The sequence below is a fragment of the Aythya ferina genome, assembly GCF_964211825.1.
Source record: "Aythya ferina genome assembly, chromosome: 10".
Lineage (NCBI taxonomy): Eukaryota > Metazoa > Chordata > Aves > Anseriformes > Anatidae > Aythya > Aythya ferina.
Genome location: NC_140306.1, coordinates 11,080,125 through 11,086,666, shown reverse-complemented (window position 1 = coordinate 11,086,666; position 6,542 = coordinate 11,080,125).

The following is a 6,542-nucleotide window of genomic DNA, read 5'->3' as shown; positions in this document are numbered from 1 at the left end:
CTCCCTTCGCAGCTCCTATTCTCTCAGGGGCTCTTCCACTCAGCGGTAGCCCAATTTCCTTTTATAGCTCGTACAATGACTGTCCTAATTACAATTAAGACCGGGAACGTTCTAATCAAATCTTTTACTATTCTAGGCAAACTCGGAAAATTAGTAAAATTAGTGACACATGGCAAAAAAAAAAAAAAAGGGGTGGGGGGGGAAGTGAGTGAGCTGGTGGGAATGCAGATTGGGCATTGAAGAGGGCAGCAGGATTTCGATGTTCATCTGCAGCCACTGAATCAGCCCCCAAACCAAAATGGGGTTAAGGCAGAGCAGTGAGGAGTGAACAGTGGGGTCACTGGGGCAGAAGGAAGGCGGTGAGTAAATAACAAGCACGGAGAGGAGCTGGCGTCTGCCACGGCTTGAGTGAGGGGCTGGAGGGGTTTTGCTGCAACGGGAAGTCACGGGGTGGTTATTTTGTGTTTTTTAAAGGGCTGGATGCTCTATCACGTCTCACAGCTCTGATTTAGCTGAGGAAACCAAGGGTGTTGAGGCGCCGAGGTTTGGCCTCCCATGTGTTTGTGTTTGGGAAATGATGGCAAAGGAGGACTCATGGTTCCTCTTCGTGGCACCATGCTCCCGGACCTCCTGCAGAGGTAGGGAGGCAGAACTGAGGAGTCAAGCCCTTTTTGTATCTCGCCACTTATTTGGGGTTACAGCTCCTGTTATGGGTCGTTCCCAAACAGCCTTACACCACGGGGCCGATCCTGTGTCCCCACTTGATTCGGTTCAGTGGCAGCGCCACAAAGGAGCCGGTTGCTCTTCCCCCTCCTCTCCCCCACTCTCCATCTTTATTACTTTGTCAAAGTACTTTCGAGCATAATACTTATGTTTTATAGGTCTGAAGCATGAGATTATTCAATTTGCTTTATAGGCCCAGTTTGATAAATCCACTTGGATGTGGTAATTGAACTGCGTGGCCCGGAGAGGAGGGAGTTTCTGCAGGGGCTTCAGCCTCTGCTGCTGCCGATGGGAGCCTGGGCAGGAGGCAGGGAATCCTGGTGGGATTTGCAGGACAGGAGCCACGCAGAGGCCAGGCAGTTCTGTGGACAGAACATGGGGAAAATGTTAATTCCTCATTGCTCTTCTTCTTCTGTTCTTTCTGGCCCACCCAAGCCCCAAGGGCCGTTGAGCTGTCAGGGCCCAAATTGAAATTACAAATTGCACTGAGAGCGGGAGGGTGGCCAGGAGTTCAGCGTGACCATGACCAGGAAATTTTAAATGCCTTCAGGAGCAGCATTTGATAATTTGTCCCTGCCCTGTCTGAGCCAGTGGCAGCAGGATTTCTTAATAACTTCCAAAGGAGCTGGGGCTACAGGCAGGCTCCCTGGGCAGAGGAAGCCTCCTGGAAGGGCTTTGGCACCTTTCTGTGGCAAGGGGGCATCTCCACCTTCACTGCAGAGGTAGAAGAAAGTGCCTTGAGGAAAGTGTTGATGCTTGTGGACTGCTCCAAGGCAGGAAGAGGGTCTTGGTCATGAACCACAGGTTTGCAAGGCTTTTGGAAGCCCAAACATCTCCCTCTCACCCATCCCACCCTCCTTTGGGAAGATTAGATTTGAGTAAAAGTTTTGAGCTTTATACTTATTAAAAAGTAATACATCACAGTGCCTGTGACAGCAGGGACTTGGTGTGAGGACCCAAGAAACCATTCCCAGCCTCCTGCTACTTGATGTACTTGATGTCTGGCTCCTCTTCTGAAGTTTGCTAATTGGGCTTGTTCCTGGCATCAGATGAACCTGCCTTGGCAGACCAGGTGTCTTCCAACCCAGCAGTTGCACCAGCTCTCAGAGGGGCAGCTTTCCCCAAAAGCATATGGTAGGAAAGCTGGAACCAGTCCCTCTATTTGAAGAAGGGCTCATCTGCTGGTAAACACCTCCTAAGTTACTGCTCTTACACTGCAGGAATGCTCAGGGCTCATTGAAGTGCCACAAGTGCAGGGACCTTGCTCACATCTGGGCCTCATCTCTGGGGGCACCTTGGCTAGGTTGAAGGCTGCTGTGCTGGCCTTGAATTGGGCTCTTTAATCCAAAAGCTGTTAGAATTTTCCTCTTGCTGTTCAATCAAGAATATATATATATATATATATATATATATATATATATATATATATATACACTTAATGTTCCACTGAAAGTGATATTGATCCTATGTGACACCGAATGTTTTGCAAAGCCTTGGAAAATGTTGGGAATGTCAATAATTCTTTGTTTTGCTGCTTGAGAGATTTGGTTTGGGGTAAAAAGATGCTAGTTTTTCAGATGAGAACTTTGAAAAGTGTTGCAGCCAGGTCCAGCAAGGACCTCGCTAGACAGAGCTGATCAGGTGTGGAGAGGCACCGGTCTCCTGATTTCTGCCTCCTCTGAGAATCTGCACCCTGCTTTTTGCCCCCATGAAGTGTGTTTGGAAGGCAGGGTTTAGGAGACAGCCCTGTCTGCTGGTCTTCTGACTGGCATGGAGGCCAGCCCTTTCTGCTTGTACCTGCTGGCTGTGGTGAGGGGAGGTGACACGAGGAGCAGCTGGGACGTGCACCCACAGCTTTACATCCTCACTAGCCCACCCTAGCCTGGCTTTGCGTGGCATCTGGAGGAGGTATGAGACTGTCAGCCCATTGCTTCTGCTGGAGAAGTTGCCCTTCTTTTCCTCTTTTAGACTTCATCCCCCAGGGCTGTTAATGCAGCTTTTCCCAGAAGGGCTAAATTTAAAGCAAATGGAAGCATATTGTATTTTTGGCTCTGGTAGGTAGAGCTGTATAACACCCTGCGCTCATTACTGCTTTCTCTCTCTCTCTTTCTGTGCAGAGTGTATATCATAGGCTGTCATTGTATTTAAATAATAAAGCAGAACCAGGATTATTTTGTACACTTTTTTCTCCTCTCTGATCTCCCCATTGAAAAATGCATGGAAAGCAACAGATGTTTCGACTTTGTAGCTTGAACCTTCTCAGCTGTTTGAAGATTTGATGTAAAGGTCTTTGAACATCAGTTTCAGAGGAGACTCTCTTAGTAACAGTTGCCATGCAAAATTCATAATTAATGAAGATTTCAGGGTTATGGTGAGTTTTTAAAATGTTATTTCGTTATTATTATTATTTTGCACAGTTCTTAATAAGCTTGGAGAAGCAGCACCATCCAACTGGAAGAAGCAGCCCCAGCAGCAGCCTGGTGCGGTGGCATTGCTTGGGGTGCCTCCTCCAGGTGGCTCGGCTCGGTGGCAGCCAGCCCAGCTCTCTGCTTGGCCAGGATCGATGTGGGTGCTGATTTGGGCAGGATCTGCTGAAAGGCACCCTGTAATTGGGGTTCAGACATTTACCTGGGCCTGCTGTATCAAAGCAAGGCGCTGATGTGACTCGGAGGGCTGGATTACCCTCTAGTGGCTGCAGTTTACATCAGAGGAGGGAAGTGTGCTCCTTGCAGACGTGCTTACCATGTGCTCGATGCTCCTGGCTGCAGGGCAGAGGGCGAGCCAGGGGCTGTAGGGGAGCAGGCACAAGTCCTGTAGGAAATTTGAGGTGCAGAGCGATGCAGATGCCTGGGCTAGCTGCAGTGCAACACCTGCTGCATGACTGCTGGCACTGGGCAGGATGCTTTTGGGAGCACTTGCTGGTGGGATGGGGCGAGTGGTCATGCTCCTGTGGCCATCACACCAGAGCAACTCTTCTTAGCAACTTTTGGGTGTGTTGGGTATAGACATCTGCGTCACCATGTGCAAAAAATGGGGCTTGGGCTGTGATTTGGCCTCCTCTTGGGCTCTTTTGGCTTTCTCACACTGCCAACAGGCAGCTGCTCCAGGCGTCCCTGCAGTGGGGCGATCCCTTCCCTGCCATGCCATGGGATGGGGCTGGCCCTGGCTGCAGCACCCACCCAAACTTTTCCACTGGGTCCACCCTCTGTTAATGCTCTAGGGACATTTGGGCTTATGACCAAGTGGCAATCCCCTGGCTTCAAGGCAGGACAGGAAGGATTTTGTGGCGTACTTCACATCAAGCTAGCTGGTCCGCAGGCGTGCGCAGGCAGCTCTGGTTGTGCTGGTGACACTGACTGTCCCCAACATCCCCTGGGAGAGGCAGAGGCTCAGCAGTGTCAGCACTGGCCAGTGACACTCAGCTGCCACCAGCAAGCCACCACTGGCTGCCGTAGCAGAGGCATCAAGTCATGCATTTAATTGGTGTCTACTGGATTTTTTCTCCTGCAGCTACAGCTCGTGCCACTTCTTGTGACATCCACGAGAAGCGGCGATGTGGGTTTGTTTGTGCGTCTGACTTGGGGGGTTCTCCACGCTGGCATCTGACCCCTTCCCCCCATCCTGGCGGCTGTTTTTCTGTGTCACTGGGCTGCAGTAAGAGGACGCTTTCAGGTCGTGGGGTTGCGGGTTGGGCAGAGGAAGGAGAGCCCAGCCTGTGGGGCAGCTTGAGGGATGTGCCACTCTCCTTGCTGCTGGTGCCCCAGGATGTCATAGCAAAGCTGTCCTCCAGCACAGGAGCTGCAGCTGGGCCTCCACCGTGTCACTGCCGTGTCACCGTGTGCCCCAGCTGCTGGACGAGCTTCAGTGGCTGCAGGGGCAGAGAGGGCAGGCTGGGTGGCACTTGTCCAGGTGCTGTTGTGCTGGATTTTCTTCCTGTTGCTGGAAGGGGCAAAGTCTTGGAGGCTCTGGGTATGAGTAGACAAGCTGGGACCTAACGGAGCTTCTCCCTCCAGCACTGATAATCCATTTCTCCATCCTATCAGAGAGAACTGGGCTGGAAATGTCTGAATTGAACACCTGAGGTTTTGAGGCATTTCAGAAGCTAAATCCACATTTCCTAGCTGGCCCTGGTCTCTAGAGTAAGTGGAATCAGCCCCCACAACAAGAACCCCATGGCTGTAAGTTGGGAGGTTGGTTACTGCTGCTCAGCTCCTGCACTGGGCTTCCCAGCCCCATGTTTCCAGAAGAAAAGGGAGAGAGGCTTGTACTGGAGATGCTGGGGTTGGCTCCTTGCTGTGCCTGTGTGCCTGCTAGCCTGCTCATCAGGGCTCTGGGCATTGTGCTCACCCTGCTGTCCTTCAGGGAACACAACGCAATAGATGGTGACAGCCCACAGAGCTGTCAGACCCAGCCCGTCATCCTCAGCCAACGCAGTGCAGGCCTCTGGGGCTCGCTGCCCACCCGCCCGACCCCCTGGCTGGGCTGTGTGCATATGAGGGGCATCCTGATAGCTTGTCCTGCTCCTCTCCCAATTGGTAATTCACCTCCTTGTGCAGACATCTTGTTATCCTCCTGGGAACCTCCTCCCTTTCCTCTCATCCTTCCTTTGGATTCATCTCTGCAGCGGTGCTGGGCTCCAGCCTGAGCAGAAAGTGCTGGTGGTGTGGGCTGAGGTGTGGTGAAGGTGAAGGGGGCTTCCTGCAGGAGCTCAGCTCCTGTCCAGGCACTTTTGGGGGATGTCAGAGGCCAGGAACTGCTCCTAGGGAGCAGCTGGAGTGAAGCTGATCCGATTTGGGGAATGGAGAGAAGAGTGCATCCGTGTTTAGCTGGGTTCATTGGGGGAAAGAAAGAAAAAAAGAAAAAAAGAAAAAAGCCATGTTGCATTTTATACACTTCATTTTTATTGACATTTATTTGTAATACCACGAAGAAACACTTCTGTAAAACAAAACGGCCCACATTCCTGGAGCTGGGGCAGCCACCTCCAGCCACGTATGGCAAGAAAGCCCTGCTCCTCTTGCACCCCTTACCCCTTTCCATCCCATCTCTGCCTCTCAGACAAACCCAGCTCCGTGGGAAGGGAAGGGGGGATCCTCTCCGTCCTGGCAGCGGCCACCCACCCCTCTGCAGCGCTGCGCCAGCCCCATCTGACCCCGTCTCCCATAACCTGCCATGGCAGACACGGCCTCGCAGCCCCGACGGGCTCCGTGCTCGGCAGAGGGGAACGGCTCCGGACTCTAATCCGAGCCGACAGATTGAGGGCACACGCGCCCGTGGTGCAAGCGGCGGAGAAGGGCAGGGGAAGGGGAGGGAGTGTGGGTAGGGTGGGCAGGAGGGAGCTGAGGGATCTGTGGGGATATGTGGGGACCGTCCCCTCTCTGTGGGGCTGCTGGAGGTGCTGGGGATGGTGAGGGATGTCACCCAGCGTGATGGGTGGGCTGGCTGTGGGCTGGGATGTGGTATTCTGGGGCCGCATCCTGTGCAGTTCACTCAGCTGTTGTGGTTCAGGGTCCTGGACCCTGCCAGAGCTGAGGGAGGTGGAAGGGAGTCTCCTTTGGGTGAGGAGCAAGGGGTGTGAGTGCTGGCAGCCCTAGGGGTCAGAGCACTGGGGCTAACCTGTCTGATCCCACACTGAGCTACTGAAGCGTGCAGGCAGCAAGCAGGGGAGTGAGAACTTTTATGGCTAAATTTCCCCTGCAGCCAACCCTGGTGTGTTTTACCAGCCTGGGCTTCATCTGCAGCCAAACCAGGGATGCTGGCACCCACAGCCCGGCAGCTGATGGATGAGCAAGGGCTGTGCTCGTCCCCAGGTGCTGTCA